At 38.4% G+C, this 20058-nt stretch overlaps 1 long non-coding RNA gene across 1 annotated transcript in view; it reads left to right on the top strand.

Moving 5' to 3' along the window:
- The first annotated feature begins 656 nt into the window (after nt 1-656).
- Nucleotides 657-20058, top strand: part of LOC139439724 (uncharacterized) — a 41437-nt gene continuing 22035 nt past the window's right edge. The window contains exon 1 of the long non-coding RNA XR_011649809.1: nt 657-720. This is a non-coding gene — a long non-coding RNA (uncharacterized lncRNA). The remainder of the gene's footprint in view (nt 721-20058) is intronic.

Genomic DNA, 20058 nt, shown 5'->3' with positions numbered 1-20058 from the left:
GGTCACTGATGCTGTTTACTCCCCCAGATCTGGGAAATCCAGCAGCATACATTTCTTCTTCAGGTCCAGACTTTTGATGTGTACCAGATCCCTAGGAAATTCTTTGAACACCTGATTTCTATTTTTTTTATAAAATTATTTAATTTTTATAAATTTGATACAAGATTAAGGGTAGCAGTGCTGAAAAGTAGATTTGTTGCACAAAGTTTCTTGCATTTGCTCACAATTGTCAATGGTCAATTGACAATAGTCACAACTGTCAATTTTGAATTTGGCTGGCTGAAATTTCCCATTTATATTTTGCTCAAAATATTGTCATGCGGTTAAAATTCCATTGTGGTAATCTTAACTGTAATAGTTATTTCCAAATTTGTTTCTATGCTCCTGGGGCATAAAAATGTCATGTGGGTCTGCAACAATCCTTTGAATATAATTCAATGTTTTATTCATTGTCACATTTTTAAAAAAATTGTTTATTTTAAAAAAAGCTTTAGATTACATAAATGTTACATAAAAAATGTAGGGGAGCTCTCTCTGCCTAGAAGAGCCCTCACCAAATCTTGGTGCATATTTTTATACTTAAACTGGCTGGTTCTTAAATTCTTTTATGCAACATAGTAAAGAACCTAGAGGAATCCAACACTTCCCCGCCTTCATTTGGTGAGTGACAGCCAGGAGTTCTAGAAGCAGGTGACCCTCCTCAACATCCAGCAAGAACTGGTGAGTCTAAACTTTTAATTATAGTCTGTCTGTGCCCTCTTTTGGCTCTGCCATTTTAAATGCATTCCTGGATAGAATCCCACAGGACAAAAATAGTCTGCCCAGACTTCTGGCTCTCTCTCCGGAGGTGGTGGGGGTGAGTCCTTGTGCCCTGTAGTTCAAGGAAGTTCAGTGTGGTGGGTGAAACCACCCTTGAGACCTAATTGGGGATGTGGCCTGAGTCGAGCAGGAGTCTGCTGGGAGTTTACCAGGCTTTCTCTGTGAATTCAGAATGGCTATCACCTGCTCTATCTTTTCCTTAGACTGTTAGTTAATTCCTTTTAATTAAAAGTGCCTTTGATCTTCCAACTTCTGCTGTCCTCATTTTGGGTCTGTGACATGCTTTAGAATGACTTATTAACTGAAAATGCATTTGTTAGGGAGGCATGAGCCCCAGCCTTGGTAGTGTCCTGAAGTTTTGCTTCTTTTCCACCTCTAGGAGGCCCTGAGATTGTCTTGGGGTGTTCCTGAGGGTGTTTGCCAGCAAGTCACAGAACAATTATTCTCTAGTTTTTTAATGGGCTTTTAATGTCAGGTTTAACTGCAGAACTCAGCCCCTGGGAGCAGCTGTCGGATGAGCTCTCTCACAGCCAGCTCCTAAAAGTGCTGCAAAGTAGGCAAAAGAAAAGTTCCTTCCCAGCCCCTTTCCTAGGGTCAACCTAGCTTGGGTGTTTGGTCTGGGAGCTGGACCCAGACACCCCCAAGACCTCTAAGGCTCTCGGGATGCCCAGAGACAAAGCCCCCAATCCTCAGAATGTGGGGACAGTGAGAACAACTCTCTCTGATTTCCAGGACACTGGTTTTGCAAGCAATCTGTTGAGTTAGATCTAGCGGTGGGATGTCCCCAGGCTGACGAATACATTTTATCCTCCTCTAGGAGAAAATGCTCTTCCAGCATACCTGCAGACTCCCCATTGGGGTGCCTTCTCAGAAATTGGTTCAACCTGCCTACTGATAGGGGCTAATCTTTTCTTGCCATACTACATGACTGTAGCATGGTTGAGAGAGGGCTTTGTATGGGACCTTGAATTCCAGGTAAACCTGTGTAAGAGAGGAAAGGACAGGCAGATCTGAGGGCCAGAGACCACATGGCCTGTCTCCTTAAAGGAATGAGGAAATATACTCCATTTACTAAACCTCTCCCCTGTAGAATAAGGAGCCTCCTCATCTGCCATCAATTAGGAATAACAGATTCCTGGCTTTCCTAGCTCCCTACCAATTTCCTTATAACGCCCCAATACTTCCAGTGAAAAAAGCTTGCAGGGTTTTACTCCTTATGGGAGGTAACTAATGGGATGCAGCCCAAATCATGTCTCCTCAGGGGCAGGGCTTTTCTGGATCCCTTAGCTTCATACTTAGCAGCTGCCCAGGGATTGTCCTGCACAAAGTTTCTGCCATTCACAGACACTTAGAGCTTTGCATCTAGGTGATTCTAAAGTCAAGTCTTTCCCTAAGATAAGCTAAGTGTGTAAAATTCTTTCTTCTGTTCTAATCTTTGCTTGCTCTAACTTTGTTATTCTGCTTGTGCCTAGGAACTCATAAATTAGATTCGGGGTTCACCTGTTACAAATTGGATAATTAAAGGTTACCTAAAAATGAGTCTTAAATGCCAATACTATCTTGTGATTGAATTTGATGTATAATTCACAAGTGGAATTAGTCCACCTGTGGGGAAAGCAGAAAAATTTAGCCAAGTTATTACCAATAAAATATTTTATTTGCTTAGTTAACAAATGGAAATGCCCAAAATGTTTTTAAGTGGAAACTTTTTTTAAGATTTATTATTTATTTATTTATACCTCCCCTTGCTGCTTGCTCGCTGTCTGCTCTCTGTGTCCATTTGTTGTGCGTTCTTCTGTGTCTGCTTGTCTTCCTTTGTTGAGTCATCTTGCTGGGCCAGCTCACCACAGGGCATGGGCCATCAGCTCTCCACGGGGCACAGGCCAGCTTGCCTTCACAAGAAGACCCTGGGAAGTGAACCCAGGGCCTCCCATATGGTAGATGGGAGCCCAGTCGGTTGAGCCACATCTGCTTCCCTGAACTAAGAGTTAGGATCATTATGTAGATGCCTTTATATTATAAAACAGGAGAATTATATCTGAAATTGCTATAACTGAGTGGATTTAGCCTAGACATCACCTATTGTAATGGTTATTTTCAACAAACTTACCTTTGTTTATGGTTACTTCAGGCCTAACCACACCCGAGCATATGCTATCTATTGTAATGGTAATTATAAACTGAGTTTGCCTTTCTTTATGGTTACTTCAAGTCTAGCCTCACCCCTTGCCTTTGCTTATGGCTATTTCATGGTAACTTCTGCCCTCTATATCTCAGTGGAAAGCAAAGTTGAGACAACCCTGTCTGCTGTCCTCCCGGTGGTGCTAATAACCCTGTTTTCTCTCATGGCTCCAAATATGGTCTAAATTGCTGCCTGGTAGAATTTTTGACCCTTGGGTTTGAATATCCACTCTTCCAGTCTAGCTGCCAGAGTCCTGTTATCTCTGAGGACTGGGGAGTGGGGGAGGCCTCCTGCCTTGACTGCTGAGGTTCCTAAAAGCAGCAATTCATGAGAAAAACCCGCTTCTCTGATGCTTCAGTGACCTCATTGAATATATACTGAAATTAGTGTTTTTCATCCAAGGTCTGTCAAAGTCAAAATGAGAAATAAGTAAAGCTCTGAAGTAATGTAAAATGTTGTAAATAGTATTTTAAAGCATTGGGGACAATTTTATTATGTCAATATTTAAAAAGAATAAAAGTCTTGTATAAAACTGTATGGCACAGAGCAAATTAGAGTATTTAGAAATAGCATTCAAAGAAATCTTTTAAATGTAATTTTACAGTTAAACTTATTTTGTAAAAGAATAGAAACTATAAGAAACATCAGTGAGTTGTGTGTTTGTGTCTAACTCTCTATTTGTGTCTGCCTATTTACTCAGTGTATATCTTTATACATTGCAGTGGTAATATCAAATTAACAAATGAGAATACTTAAAAGAACTCTATTCAAATTGTTAAAAATTAAATATGTGGTTATATATGTGAATGAATATTCCTGGAGCCCAAAGTAGGCTAAGAAGGATGAAAAAGTCATATAGAAACCTGGATATAGAAACTGTTAGAGATTCCCCCTTAAAAGGTTTGCAAAGATTAAAAGGTAGTAAGACCCTGCCTCAACTCCCCTTTGACATAAATTGAAGGCAGCCTCCAACCATAACCCATTAAGCCATAGCCTAAGGGCTAGGAGGCAGCCCATCCCCTCCCAAGAATACACAAAGTGGAGCGATAAGGGCCTTTACCTACTCCAGGCCCAGCCACCACCAACCCCTCCCACATTCTAAGACCTCCTAGCCCACTTCCTCCTGGCCATTGAGCCCCAGGCTGTACTCCATTTCCCCACCTACTGATGTACTGTATAAAGTCATACTCACTAGCAGGCTGAAGTCTATTTTCAGACCTATGCCATGCTAGTAGAGGAGGGAGGGCACTGAAATCTATTCTTTAGACCCCCTCTATTGGGAGAACTTCCCAATATACTTCCTGCCTGCAATTGTCAGTCTCTGTGTCCCAGCAACGGCCTTTTCTCAAACATTTGGGGCCAAAAACCCAGGTCTAGGATTCCATAGAGAGTGATTGACCGATGAGGAATTTCCACCCTGTGCTGCCAAGAGAGCCTATCCAGCACCAGACACTGAATCACAGCTGGTGGGTCAAGGATTTCTCCACTGGAGGATCCAACTCCTTTCTCTCTCTCTCTCTCTGCTTTTTCTGTTGTCCATGACAATACACCAAAAAACCTAGCACTAGGTCAGTGATCCTCACTGCTATTCCCAGGGGCCACAGTGGAAAGGCTGTGTCCTTGTGGGAAGAAATCCCTTGGCTCTGGAGACGTCTGGCTTCAAGTACAGTTTCTGTTTCTTGAGAGATTTCTGACTGATTTGGATATCTGTCTCACTCAGAATCTCTCTTGTCCTAGAGTAACTTAGTCACACCCATGACATCTAAAATGGGGAATTCAATTTCAGCTCCCCCAAAATCCATGCCTCTTGGGTTATCTCCTTCACAATCTTAAAATGCTATACCTAAAAGGAGATATCAGACCCCAAAACCTCATTTTCTATTCAACCTCTGTGTGGCCACAATACAAATTAGACAATGAAAGGCAATGGCAGGAGAATGGTACCTTCAAATTCCAAACTCTCCAAGACTTAGAGAATTTCATCCAGTGCTATGGCAGATGGTCTGAAATTCCTTATGTTCAGGCATTTTTTCCTCCTTGAAATCATTTCTCCCTTTGCCAATACTGTTTCTTATCAAATCCTTCTCTTACAACGAAAACCCTCTCAGAAGAAAATTTCCTCCTCCTCCTTTAAAACCTCTGAAAATCTTTACTTAGATCTGGCAGACCAAGTTCTTCCCACACTTCCTCCCTATGTAACTTCACCCTTGTCTCCATCCTCACCCTCCATTCCCACTTCCACTCCACCCTCATCACTACTGCCTTCCAACTCCCATTTTTCACCACACTGCCCTCTGCTCCCCACTCTCTCCCCCTCATACTTGTTCACAAGTATTATGCCCCTCTCCTCGTCACCCTCCCTTCCTTCTGCACAGAGAAAACCCTCTTCCAACTCCAATCTTTCCGATCATGCCCTTCCTATGTCATCATATACCTCATCAGCATATCCTAAACAACATCCTCCTGTCTCCCCGCACCTCCCTTTGTACCCGCTCCCTTATTCCCACCCACCACCAACTCCAGTCCAACTCCTCGCTCTCCAATCTCTTTCCCTAGCTCCTGTCCTCCCTGTCCAGGGAGTGGCCGAGGCAGAAAGCATTATGTGCATTAATGCCACCTTCTCTCTCTCTCTGATCTCTCCCAAATCAAACACCATCTCAGATCCTATTCCTTTGATCCTTCTCATTCTATAAAAAAAAAAAAAAAAAATTCAATACCCAGCTATTGCGACAACCTTAACAAACATACAATTGTTTACCTCTTCTAAGTAAGCTTTTAACTGACTCCTAAGTGTCTAAGTACACTCCTAAAAAGTAATAATCTAAAATATATGTGTTAAATACCTGTCTATCTAAACTGCTAAAAAAAAGCTTAACTGGCATTTATAATGCTCAAATACTCCTAACTGTTGCTGATTACTAGTAAAAGTGTTTCCAAAAACAAGCTTGCACATTACAAGCAACACTGATTCCAGGAAAAAAATCTTAAAGGCAGTAAAATCAAAGATATAAAATAATGAAAAGCCTAAAAATAACCATACCAAAGGACTAGGAATTATGAGTCAAGTTAATGAGCTTTATGTTTCTGACAGTGTATCGTAACACATTTTATGTTTGTTCAGTGCCAGTGTATATTTTAATACCTCTAAATGGTAATATAAATTGATAAATGGTAATTCCTGAAAGAGCTCAGTTCAAATGGCCAAAAATTAAATAAGTGCTTATATTAATAAATATGAATGCTAATAAGATAAATTTGAAGTATTGCTTAAACTGAAAATTCAAATGACTAATTACAGAAAGGCATTATTAAACAGAACTGAATTGATGATTAACATCATAATAGGAAAACCCATCAGAAGCCACCTCAGATAATTTTGATTCCATTGGGAATCTTACATTTTCAAAAATAATGAGGAAAGTAGTTTTTCCTACATTGCTAAAACAAAATACTTGTTAAATAATGTAATCATGGTAATTGTATGTTGTAGGAAATTTGCTCTGAGACAGTTCCCAAAATAAAAACTTACATATATAGGGTGTATAAAATGCACTTTTATTATTAAAGAATAGTAATTTTTTCCTAAAATAAAATAACTGGTTATGAAGAAAACTTAAAAGAGAAAATGAAACCTCAATGAATTCAGGAAATTCTGTGGCTAAAGCTGAGGAAAATTTATTGTGTCTATTTATAATTGTAACTTTGTTTCAGTATACTATTTGATATTACATGCCCTTTCTTATTAACTATGTTTTCAAAACTGTTTTCAAAATATATTTCATTTTTGCTAAACTTTATTCTCCCTTCCAATGCCTTCCTTCAAAAAGTCCTCTAGGAATTTGGACTAGAAACAATTTTAACAAATTTCTTGGCTAAAACAGACAAGGTCAATATTCTTTCTTCAGTTATTGAAATTATTTTCCTTAAAATTCAAAAATCTTTTCTTCATCTGTTTCATTATTATGTTTTAAATTTCCTATTACCTTATAGCAGATCTGGAACAATCCTCCATGCTTTGTCATCTGGCTCATAATATTTCTCTCTATATTTTCTCTCTGAATTCTTAAGAAGATTTCAGGGTAGATCTTTGATTTGCTAGTTTAGTATTTTGAAACATCTAATTTGTTTTCATTGCCTCAGTCATCTAAAAAATTCAGTAATTTTTGTTTTTTATCTGAAACTTTTCTTGACATCTCAAATTGTTTCAATTTTAAAGATGCGATATCTTCTGGCATTTCCATAAGAATAATAATGTGGGAATTTTAAAGACTTTTCATGTTTCTCCCAGGAAGAATGTTTCATAGGACATTTCTGACTATTTAAATGCACATTATTTTTTTGAACTCCCAAACCATTTTGTATAATGTATATTCCTGCTCTAACACTTTACTCTTAGAGATGATAGTCTATATTGGTCATATGAAAGATCATTCTTATACTCGTGCTATTAATTTTAATGTAAACTATAATCCATGATTAGTTCATCAATTGAAACAAGTGTACCACACTAATGAAGGATGTTGTTAAGGTGGTGCAGTGTGGGAGGAGGAGGGAGTGGGGCACATGAGAATCACTTATATTTTTTATGTAACATTTATGTAATCTAAAATTTCTTTAAAGTAAGAAAATTATAAAAGATACTACAAGAAAAAAATTGCCATCCAATAGCTTTTATGACTATAGATACAAAAATCCTCAACAAAATACTTGCAAATTGAATCCAACAGCACATTAAAAGAATTTTATACCATGATCAAGTGAGTTTAATGCCAAGTATGCAGGGTGGTTCAACATAAGAAGATCAGTTAACGTAATACAATACATTAACAAAACAAAGGAAAAAATTGCATGACCATCTCCATTGATGCCAAAAAGGTGACTGACAAAATCCAGTATCCTTTCTTAATAATAAAGTTCTCCAAAAAATCGGAATATAAGAAACTTCCTTAATATAATTAAGGGCATGTGTGAAAAACCCAGAGCTAACATCATACTCAAGGGTGAAAGACTGAAAGCTTTCCCTCTGAGATCTGAAATAAGACAAGAATGCTCACTGTCATCACTGTTATTCAACATTGTACTGGAAGTTCTAGCCAGAGCAGTTAGGAAACAAAAAGAAGTGAAAGGCACCCAAATTGGAAATAAAGCAGTAAAATTTTCCCTATTTGCAGTTTACACGATCCTATGTTTAGAAGTCCTAAAAAATCCACAACAAAGTTACTAGAGTTAATAAACAAATTCAGCAAAGTTGCAGAGTATAAAATCAACATGCAGAAATCAGTAATATTTCTATACACTAGTAATGACCAATCTGTGGAGGAATTCAGAAACAAATTCCATTTACAATAACAACTAAAAGAATCTAATTTCTCAAAATAAATTTAACCAAGATGTAAAGGACCTGTACAAAGAAAACCACAAAACCTTACTAGAAGAAATCAAAGAAGACATAAATAAAATGAAAAATATTCTGTGTTCATGTATTGGAAGACTAAATATCATTAAGATGTCAGTTCCACCCAAAATAATTTATAAATGCAATGCAATCCCAATCAGAATTCCAATGGTCCACTTTACAAAAATGGAAAAGCCAGTTATCAAATTTATTTGGAATGATAAAAGGCCTTGAATAGCCAAACACATTGAAAAAGAATAACAAAGTTGGAAGACTCACATTTCCTGACTTTAGAACATATAACATTGACACATTGAAAAAGAATAACAAAGTTGGAAGACTCACATTTCCTGACTTTAGAACATATAACATTGACAGTGGTCAAAACACCATGGCACTGGCACTAGGAATCTAGTTGAGAGTCCAGAAATAGATTCTCAAATCTATGTTCAATTGAGTTTTTGATAAGACTGACAAGTCCACTCAATTGGAAAAGAATAGTATCTTCAAAAATGGTGTTGGGAGAATTGGATATTCATATGTGAAAAAATGAAAGAGGATCCCCACCTCATGCCATGTACAAAAATTAACTCAAAATGGATCAAATACCTAAATATAGGAACAGAATTGTAAAACTCTCAGAAGAAAATGTAGGGAAGCATCTTCAAGATCTTGTGATAGGCAATGATTTCTTACACTTTACACACAAAGCACAGCAATGAGAGAAAAAAAAATATACAAATGGGACCTGCTCAAATTTTTTTTTTGAAAAATTGAGCCTTACACACTTTCCCACAAAAGTGAAAAGACAATCTACTCAATGGGAGAGAATATTTGGAAACCATATGTACAATAATTGTAAATCCAGGATATACAGAAAATTCCTACAACTCAACAATGAAAAGGCAATAAATCCAATTAAAAATGGGCAAAAGAATAGACAGTTCTCCAAAAAAGATATACAAATGGCCAAAAATCACATTAAGATATGATCAGCAACACTAGCTATTAAAGAAATGCAAAAGAAAACCACAATGAGGTATCATTTCTCACACACTAGAAAGGCTATTGAAAAACAGAAAACTACAAGTATTGGAGAGGATACAGAAAAATAGGAACTCTCATTCACTACTTGTGTGAATGTAAAATGGTGAAGCCAATGTGGAAGATAGTTTGGCAGTTCCTCAAAAAGGTAGGTATAAAATTACCATATGACCCAGCAATCATGATACTCAGTATATAAACAGAAGAAATGAAAATAGCGACTCAAAAATATATTTTGCACACCTATGTTCATAGCAACATTATTCACAATTGCCAATTTTCATCCATTATTCCCTGAAACATTCTTTCTGTCCTTTTTCCCTTTTCTTTTCCTGCTAGGACATCCATGACATCTATGTTTGTGCACTTCATGCCTTCACTCAAATTCCACAGACACTGTTCAATATTTTATATTTTCTCTATCTGTTCTTCCATCTGTAAGATTTTAATTTTCCTGTTTCCTAGTTTCCTGATTCTTTCTTCTGCCTGTCCAAATATGCTATTGTATACCTCTAATATATTTTTAATCTCTTCTATTGTGCTTTTCATCCCCACAATTTCTGTTATTTTTCTTTATATACTTCCAATTTCTTCTCTATGCTCACATACTGTCTTCTTAATATCCTTTATCTCTTTACCCATATTTTCCTTCATCTTCTGGAATTGATTTCATTGACTTGTTTGAACTTCTGTAATAAGTTGTTACAAACTGTGTCTCCTTTGTAATTTTCGTTTGTTCCTTGACTGGGCCATATCTTCCTGTTTCTTGATATGGCTTATAATTTTTTGCTGATGTTTAGGCATCTGATTATATTGATGAGTTTACTCTGAAGGTCAGTTCCTCTCTTACTTAGGGATTTATTGTTGATTGTCTTGTACTAAGGCTCTTCTTTTATGCTTAGTCCACCTCATTTTCAACCTTTTGAATACTTCATGTTTAACTGATCATATTTTTTTCAGATCTTCACCTTCTGATTCCTGGCCTGGATATGTAGTGCAATTTTAAGATTGCACTTATTTGTGCAATTATTTTGCCTCCAGGAGAAAGTTTCTTTCACTCTGTTCCTTCTTAGGAAATATTGATCTATTTTCTTTTTATTTTGCCTCACTGTTTCTTTTTATTTTGCCTCACTGGATTTTTACATGCCTTTCACTATTTCTAACTGCTCTTGCCTGGAGGGCAAGTTCTGGGAGAAGAATCACCCCAGAGAAGTCTTTCCCAATTCAGTATTTCCCAGCCAAAACAGAGCCAGTGACCCATAAAAAGGGTGCAGACCAAAGTGCCCTGAGAGAGGATCAGAAAGGGCATCAAAAGCATTTTTGATGTTTCCCCAAGCTGAGCTTTCCTGACTGTCCAGCAAATGCAGCTCTTCTGCTTACTGTCCCTGTAGCTCTGAGGAAGCACACTGTCTTTAAATGTTTACCTCCTTAGTCCCTATCCTGGGAAGGATTGAAACAAATTCTTCCAGTGTCTTTGCCTGGGGCAGACTGAAACAATAGTATAGAAATGGAACCCAGAGATCCCAATTTGCTTATCAAAGGAGGAGAATTCCAATGTCTCCAAAGTACTCCATGATACCCTACTCTTCCCTCTTCCTCCCTTCAGAAACTCTGGTGGCCACTGCCTGTGTATAATGATGCAAATTCTTCCATTGCTAGAATAATCATAAGTCTATTAAATTCCATAGTTACATTCACCCCCTTTTTTTTTTCATTTCTCAGTCTTGAGGATTTGGGGATGATGATGCCTATTGTTTGGATTGAGAAGGTCTTAGATCCTAGGGGACAAATGGATGGAACTATCTTCCTTGAAATTTTAGATGCTCTGTTTTTTGGGGGATGGTTGTTGCCCATCATCATTTGTTTAAGAGTGAGTTATTCAGTTTCTGTGTATTTGTGGGTTTTCCAGTTCTCCACCTGTTATTGATTTCTAGTGTCGTTCCTTTATGGTCAGAGAAGAAGCTTTGTATAATTTCAATATTTTATAAGTTTTGAGACTTCCTTTGTGACCTAAAGTGTGGTCTGTCCTGGCAATTGATTCATGTGTACTTGAGAAAAATGCATATTCTGCTGTTTTTTTGTGTGAAGGCTCTAAATATGTCTATTAGGCCTAGTTCATTTATCATCTTATTCAATTCTCGCCTTCATTACTGATCTTCTGCCTTGATATTCTATCTGTTGATGAGAATGATGTATCAAAGTCACCAGCTGTTGTTGCAGATGTATTTATTTCTCTCTTCAGATTTACCATTATTTGTCTCATGTATTTTGGGAGGAAATTTATATTAAATATTTGTTTTTGCCTTTTAAAATTATCTAAAATATTTGTTTTCTTCTCTGAGAATAACCATCATTCTGGGGTGTCAGCTGTCTCAGCCCTGAGAGTAAGCACCCTAATGAACTCCTTAGTGTGCCAATGTCAGGAACTTCTTCCCTGTGGTGAGTAGATTAGTAGATTTGCATCCACATCTACCACACCAAATGATCTTGGCTCCTCTATTGCACAATCGTAAAGAACCCCCCAGGGCAGGTTTTCTTTTGCACTGAATGGTGTGTTAGTTGATTATCCCTTCTCATATTCTGATTCCCACATATACTCTTTCTTGAAGAAATTCCTGTAAGCTTATCTCATAGGAGGCATATTTCTCTGAAATTTAGTACTGATATATAAATATATAATTGACATGTTAATTTAAAAATTTCCAATCTGGAAGGCGGGGCAAGATGGTGGCTGAGTGAGCTTACCTGATGGGCTCTCCTGCAAAGAAGCGGCTGGGCAGCGTTGGAGGTTCTCCGGGAGCAGGCTGTTTCAGGATTTTTGCAGGGCAGGAAGTGTCTGGACATTGATTTGGTGAGAAGGTAATGGAGAGGATTAGTCTATAAGGTATAATTGAAACTCTATTGCATGGAAGTGAGAGCTGCACCCTGGATGCTCCCTCCTGGGGTGGGGGTGGAGCCACGGAACTGGCACTGCGGTTGTGCTTTTTGGAGGCTCTGCGGTACTGGGGAATTCGTGAGCCCTGGGAAGGCTGTTAGGGGGTTGACAGGACGGGACGCCTTTGCAGACTGATTTGGGGAGACAAACAGGAGTTTTGTTGCGAAGCAGGGAATTTTTGATTGTGGACACAAGTAATAGTGCTTCTGCCTGGAGCCCCACCCCCACAAGTCCGGCTGCCGATCTGCAGCGGACTTAGATTGCTGGCAATAAAGGGACATAATTGGGAGGCTGTTACAGGGTGTGGCAGGGGAGAAGGGGGATGACACATGTCTGGAAGCCGATTGGGGAACTCATTTTGCGAAGCTTGGGAATTCTGGTTTTGGACTCTGTTCTTGGCATTTCTGGCTGGAGCCCCATCCCTGGGCCTGACTTCTGATCTGCGTCATTAAACTGGCTGCAGTGTAGAGGTGCCCTCAGGTGGCTGTTCTGGGGGCTTACAGGGTGGGAGCTGTCCTGAAGCCGAACTGATGATATATCCACAGAATAGACCCCAGTGAGTGAGTGAATTGCTGGGTTCAAACGTAAGATAGAGTTTGTGGATCTGACTTCCCCCATAGGGCTGGCACCCAGCTGTGGAGATCCCTGAAGGCTGTGTTACACTGTGGTGCTCCCAGGCTCTCTGTTGACCAGATTTGAGGTTGCAAGGTCTGAGTCCCCTAAACCCTGGTGGCCCACACCTCAGAGACTCACACCTCTTGAGTCTTCAATATCTCAGACTTTCCATCCCTGAATCCATCACGACCTGAGGTCCATCTGAGGTCCTTGAAGGCCCTAGCCCTCAACATTTGCGTTTTTTTCTTTTTCGTTTCATTTTTTCTTTTTATTTTCATTTTATCTTATTTTTTATTTTTTTTTAATGTCCTGATTGCTAACATTGCATTATCCCCTAGTCTTTTCTCCCAGCGTATCCCCCAAAGTCTTTTTTTTTTATCAGTTATTTAGGTTTTTTTTTTGGTGGTGTTGCTGTTGTGGTTGGTGTATATCTTTTTTTTCTTTCCCCTACCTGTTCCCTGCCCTTTACCCACCCCCTTTTTCTTTCTTCCTTTCTTCTCTTTTTATTCTTTTTTTCTGTTTTTTCTCTCTCTCCTGTCCCTCGTTTTCTTCTTATTTTATTTTATCTTAATTATACAATAGGTGCTGCAGGGAACACCTCACATTTGCTAGGTTTTCTCATCCTCCACTGCCCAATTCTGTGAGAATTGATTTTGGCTACCTACACTATCCCCTTTCCCCTACATCTTCATATCCTCCATCATCTACTGTCTCTCCTACATCCTACCTCCCTTTCTTTGATCCCCAAAGTGTATAACTCTTAATTTCTAATACCTTTGTTTTGTTTTCTGTCTGTTATCCACTCTTGAAACTACTATCTTTCTTTTCTCTTTCCCTCTCTCACAAAAATACTAGCTTCTTAATTCATACCATATTCCTCCCATATTCAGTCTACTACCTCATTATAGGTACTCTACCTACTGCTATAACTCTACACAACTTACATGAATCTAATATCCATCCTCCCAGATCTCATATTGTTGCTCTGTTAACATTTATCACCAATACTACTTTACACTTTTTCCTTGCTTACACAATTGCCTTTCCCTGGCCCTAATACTTTCCTTTAAAGTGAACTCAACCAGCAATAAGAAATTAGAATAAGAAGAACAAAGTGACAAACTTACAGATAACACTTAAGGAAAAGCAACAGCTAATTAATACCCAAGACTAGACAAAGAAGCTAAGGAACTGATTAAACCCATCAAGATAAAATGATGACCAGACAGCAACAAAAATCTACAAACCAAACCAGTAATCAGGAAAACATGGCTGAATCCAATCAACAAACTAAAAATCAGGAAGGGGAGCAGAACTTCGCACTAGGAATGAAAGATCTCAGAACATTTATCACTGACAAATTTAATGAAGTAAAGGAAGAGGATAACAATATGAAGACAACACTTGGAGGGGAAATTGCAGACATACACAAAAAGATAACAGATATGATGGGAATGAACACCACAGTTCAAGAAATCAAAAATACACTTGCAGCAAATACTAGAAAGCAAAGACTAGAAGAGGCAGAGCAGAGAATTAGTGATGTGGAAGACAGTATATCAGAAATTAAACAGATAGTAGAATTGGTCAATAAAAAGATAGAAAAAATCCAGCTAGGACTTAGGGACCTCAATGATAATGCAAAATGCTCAAACATACGTATTATAGGCATTCCAGAAGGAGAAGAGAAGGGAAAGGGGTCAGAAGGAGTGTTGCAGGAAATAATGGCTGAAAACATCCCAAATCTACTGAAAGAGACAGATGTACATATCCAAGAAGCACAGCGCACACCAATTGTCATAACCCCAACAGGCCCACTCCAAGACATATACTTGTCAAATTATTCAATGCTCAAGACAAAGAGAAAATTCTAAAAGCAGCAAGAGAAAAGAAAACCATCACATGTAAGGGAAGCTCCATAAGATTAAGTGCTGATTTCTCATCTGAAACCATGGAGGCAAGAAGGCAGTGGTATGATATAGTCAAGGTACTAAAGGAAAAATTTTCCAACCAAGAATACTCTATCCAGCTAAACTAGCATTCAAAAATGATGGAGAGTTCAAAATATTCACAGATAAACAGAAACTGAAAGTGAATGCCAGCAAGAAACCTCCCCTTCAAGATATTCTAAAGGGAGTTCTGCAGGAAGAAAGGAAAAAACAGGACAGGCAGAGTTGGAGGAGAGTGTAAGAGCAACAAAAAAGACTAAAAGAGAAGGGGAAAAAAACACAAACAAAATATGACAAACACAACTCCAATCAAAATATGGCTAACACAAATAATTTCTTGAAAGAAATAACACTGAATGTCAATGGATTAAACTCACCTATCAAAAGATTCAGACTGGGACATTGGATAAGGAAATATGACCCATCTATATGCTGTCTACAAGAGACATATCTTATACCCAGATACTCATGGAGGTTCAAAGTGAATGGTTGGAAAACAATCATACAAGCAAACAATAACCAAAAAAAGGCAGGAGTAGCTATATTAATATCAGACAAAATAGACTTTAAATACGAAACAATTGTGACAGACAAAGAAGATTACTACATTTTAGTAAAAGGGACAATCTGTCCAGAAGATCGGACAATCATAAATATTTATGCTCCTAACAAGGGCATCTCTAAATACGTGAGACAAATGCTGGAAAAACTAAGTGAAAGAATAGATGCATCTACAATTATAGTGGGGGATTTTAATCCACCACTATCAACTCTTGACAGAACATCTCAAAAGAGAATCACTAAAGAAACAAAACATTTGAACAGTATATTAGAGGAGCTGGATCTAATAGACATACATAGATCATTACACCCAAACACAGCAGGATATACATTTTTCTCAAGTGCACATGGATCATTCTCCAAGATAGACCATGTGCTAGGCCAGAAAGAAAGGTTTAATGAATTCAGAAAGATCAAAATCATACAAAATAATATCTCTGACCACAGTGGAGTGAAGCTGGAAATTTGCAAGGGTCAGAGGCCCAGATTTCACACCATGATTGGGAAATTAAACAGCACACTCTTAGAAAAACAGTGGGTCAAAGAGGAAATCTCAAAAGAAATCAATGACTACCTTGAAACAAATGATAATGATAACAGAACATACCAAAATTTATGGGTTGCAGCAAAAGCAGTACTGAGAGGGAAATTTATAGCCATAAATTCATATATCAAAAAAGAAGAAAGAGCAAAATTGAGGAACTAACTGCACATTTGGAGGAATTAGAAAAAAATCAACAATGTAATCCAACAGGAAGAAGAAGGAAGGAAATATCAAAGATAGGAGCAGAACTAAATGAAATAGAAAATAAGAAAGCACTTGAACAGATAAACAAGACCAAGAGCTGGTTTTTTGAGAAGATCAACAAAATTGACAAACCTTTAGCAAGACTAACAAAGAAAAAAAGAGAGAAGATGCAAATACACAAAATAAGAAATGAGAAAGGAGATATCACCACTGACCCCACAGAAATAAAGACTATCATGAGAGGATACCTTGAAAAACTATATTCCAACAAAAATGACAATTCAGAGAAAATGGACAAATTCCTAGAAACACATAAGCAGCCCATATTGACAAAAGAAGAAATTGATGATCTCAACAAACCAATCACAAGTAAAGAGATAGAATCAGCCATTAAAAACCTCCCGACTAAGAAGAGCCCAGGGCCAGATGGCTTCACAGGTGAATTCTACAAAACATTTCAGAAAAAACTAACACCAATCCTGCTGAAAGTGTTCCAAAAAATCGAAACAGAAGGAACATTACCTAACTCCTTCTATGATGCCAACATTACGCTAGTACCAAAGCCAAACAAAGACACCACAAGAAAGGAAAATTACAGACCAATTTCTCTAATGAACCTAGACGCAAAAATACTTAACAAAATACTTGCTAATCTTATTCAACAACACATTAAATGAATTACACACCATGACCAAGTGGGATTCATTCCAGGTATGCAAGGATGGTTCAACATAAGAAAATCAATCAATGAAATACACCATATAAACAGACTGAAGGAAAAAAATCACATGATTATATCTATAGATGCAGAAAAAGCATTTGACAAAATACAACACCCTTTCTTGATAAAAACACTCCAAAAGATTGGAATACAAGGGAATTTTTTGAACATGATAAAAAGTATATATGAAAAACCTACAGCCAACATTGTTTACAATGGAGAAATCCTAAAATCCTTCCCTCTAAAGTCAGGAACAAGACAAGGATGCCCAGTGTCTCCCCTTCTATTTAACATTGTCTTAACTAAAAAATGTAGAAAACTGTACAACCTAAAGTATGGACCACATAGTAAGCACAAATGTTACCTTGTTTGAAAACTATAGTTTCGGAATCTGTACATCAGTTTCAGGAAATATGATATGAATAAGTTAAAAGATTATTGCTGTGGAAGGGAAAAGGTTTTATGGTGGATCTGGGGAAATACTGTATATTTGTATATATGAATTTTGGTGATCTAAGACTCTTCTGAAGCTGACATTATGTTGGGATTCACTTTACGGGAAGTTTTGGATCACAGTGGTTCAACAATGGCAGCGGAGGAATACTGATATGGGATGTTATTGACAAGATATATATGGTTGACAGGGAGTTATACAGGGCATATGCCCAGGGTATATGGTAATGTCTATATATACTCATAGTGGAAACAATTAAAAACAACAGCTGGGGGGGTACTGGGATCCTGGCCAGGGGGTCACTGTTGTGGGCCCTGGGAGAGCAGCGGCAATCCTCCAGGTGCAACGGCAAGAACCAGGAAGGAAGGAGGGCCCAACAGTGGGCTCTTGATACTAATGGCTACACTTTTGAGCCTATGCACCTGCAATAAGAACAAGGCCTAGAGTAGCATTGTGCCTGGGGGTTTCCTCCTGACAGCCTTCATGTTACTCAAATGTGGCCACTCTCACAGCCAAACTCAGCATGTAGATGTGATGCATTACCCCCAGCGTGGGACACGACACCCGGGGATGAGCCTCCCTGGCACCGAGGGATCACTACCACATACCAGCTGAAGAAGCGACTAGAAAATGACCTTGAATTAAAGATTCAATGTGGAACAGCAGAATATACCTGTCTACATATAATAACATGACTTCGGGAAGCAGTTTGACCTAATGTAAGGGGGAAATGGAAAGGAGAAATGAGATTATAAGGCTGTGAGTCTCTAAAAAAGAGTCTGGAGGTTGTCAGAAGGAATAGCCCTATGTACAACTGAACAGAGTCTAAGAGACAGATAAGGTAGATACAATCCCAGGTATTGGTTCTTTTGAGGGATAAAGAGACCCACGGGTTCTATGGTCATGGCAGAAGGGGTTCACTGCCATGACAGATGGCCCTTCTTTGGAGCTGGATTTCTGCGTGATGGAATTGGACTCAGAGGGGATCTCTTTTCACAAGACTTGCATGCTACTTTATTGGAATTGTAGTTGGTGCTGGGTTTAAGATATATGTAGGGGATTTGAATCTCTGGACTGATAATATGACACCCAGGCCCAGAGCCTCAACAGACTTCAGCTCCTACACTTTGACTTATTGGACTTACTCCACTCAGCTAACATGGAGTTGAAGAAGGTCAACCACCACAACATGGAGCCTAGAGTGTCTACAACTAGAAGCGGGAAGAGTGCATCCAGTACCCATGTGGAATCTAAGCCCTCACTTGACATAGGTGTGCAATGGACACAACCAATCCAATGTCCACAGAGAAAATGTGGAATGGGTGTGGGAACGGTAGCCATGGGGGCTGTTGGGTGTGGGGAACGGGAGGAAGAGATTAGATGTGGAGGCGTTTTCGGGACGTGGAGTTGTCCTGGATAGTGCTTCACGGACAATTACGGGACACTGTAGATCCCCCCAGGGCCCACTGGATGGAACTTGAGAGAGTCTGGGCTATGATGTGGACCATTGACTATGGGGTGCAGTGATGCTCAGAGATGGACTTACCAGGTGCAATGGATGTGTCATGATGATGGGAGAGAGTGTTGCTGTGGGGGGAGTGGGGGGCGGGGGCGGTGGGGTTGAATGGGACCTCATATATATTTTTTAATGTAATTAAAAAATAATAATAATAAAAAAAAACATTGTCTTAGAAGTACTTGCTCGAGCACTGAGGCAAGAACCAGACATAAAAGGCATTCAAATTGGAAAGGAAGAAGTCAAAATTTCATTATTTGCAGATGACATGATCCTATACACAGAAAACACTGAGAGGTCTACAACAAAGCTTCTAGAACTCATAAATGAGTTCAGTAAAGTTGCAGGTTATAAAATCAATGAGCAAAAATCAGTAGCATTTTTGTACACCAATAACGAGCAAGATCAAGAGGAAATCAAGAAATAAATACCATTTACAATAGTAAATAAAAAATCAAATATTTAGGAATAAATTTAACTAAAGATGTAAAAAACTTATACACTGACGGTTATACAAGACTGTTCAAGGAAATCAAAGAAGACCTAAATAAATGGAAGAATATTCCTTGTTCATGGATAGGAAGACTAAAAATTATTAAGATGTCTTTCTTACCAAAACTGCTCTACACATTCAATGCAATCCCAATAAAAATCAACACAGCCTTCTTTAAGGAACTAGAAAAACTAACTATGAAATTTATTTGGAAAGGAAAGAGGCCCCGAATAGCCAAGGACATATTGAAAAATGAAAACGAAATTGGAATCACATTACCTGACTTCAAAACTTACTACAAAGCTATAGTAGTGAAAACAGCATGGTATTGGCATAAGGAGAGACACACAGACCAATGGAATCGAACTGAAAGTTCTGATAAAGAACCTCATATATATAGCCATATAATATTCGATAAAGCCACCAAACCCTCTCAACTGGAAGAGAATGGCCTATTCAACAAATGGTGCCTGCAGAACTGGATATCCATATGTAGAAGAATGAAAGAGGATTACCATCTCACACCTTATACAAAGATCAACTCAAGATGAATCAAAGACCTAAATATAAGAGCCAAGACCATAAAGACCTTGGAAAGCAGTGTAGGGAAACATCTACAGGACCTT

The sequence above is a fragment of the Dasypus novemcinctus genome, chromosome 10 (assembly GCF_030445035.2).
Source record: "Dasypus novemcinctus isolate mDasNov1 chromosome 10, mDasNov1.1.hap2, whole genome shotgun sequence".
NCBI classification, from domain to species: Eukaryota; Metazoa; Chordata; class Mammalia; order Cingulata; family Dasypodidae; genus Dasypus; species Dasypus novemcinctus.
This window is presented reverse-complemented; position numbering and strand designations above follow the sequence as displayed.